We start from the raw sequence: 516 nt of genomic DNA on the forward strand, positions 1-516 counted from the left end.
CGCTCCGTCGGCCACCCGCTCCGTCGGCCACCCTCGCCGTCGGCTACCCTTGTATCCGCGCGACACCTCCTCATCAGCCTTTATCTCCACGAGCGAGGTCGCGTCGCCAACGGCCGGGCGCTTCTCTTTCCCACGCCAGTGATTCACCCGGCCGTTGCGCAGCCGCACCGCTCTGCTCCGCTCCGCGCCCGGGGCAGTCCGGAGCCTGCCGAGGCCCGGCGGGGCGCGGGGCGGGACACGCGACCGCGAGGGACTTCCGTAAACACTCGCGGGGGATTTGATTGGGAGGCGTTGCCGCTGCGGGCGGCCTGGACACGCCGCCGTCGGGGGTCAGGGGTCAAGCCCTTGGCCCTGGGGTAGACTACTGGACCTTCTCCGACGAATGGGGGGAGAGAGAGAAACAGAGAGAGACAGAGGCAGAGCGACACAGACAGACAGACAGACAGACAGACAGACAGACAGACAGACAGACAGACAGACAGACAGACAGACAGACAGACAGACAGACAGACAGAC

Source organism: Frankliniella occidentalis, unplaced genomic scaffold, assembly GCF_000697945.3.
Source record: "Frankliniella occidentalis isolate FOCC.00 unplaced genomic scaffold, Focc_3.1 Scaffold97, whole genome shotgun sequence".
In the NCBI taxonomy this organism is placed as follows: Eukaryota; Metazoa; Arthropoda; class Insecta; order Thysanoptera; family Thripidae; genus Frankliniella; species Frankliniella occidentalis.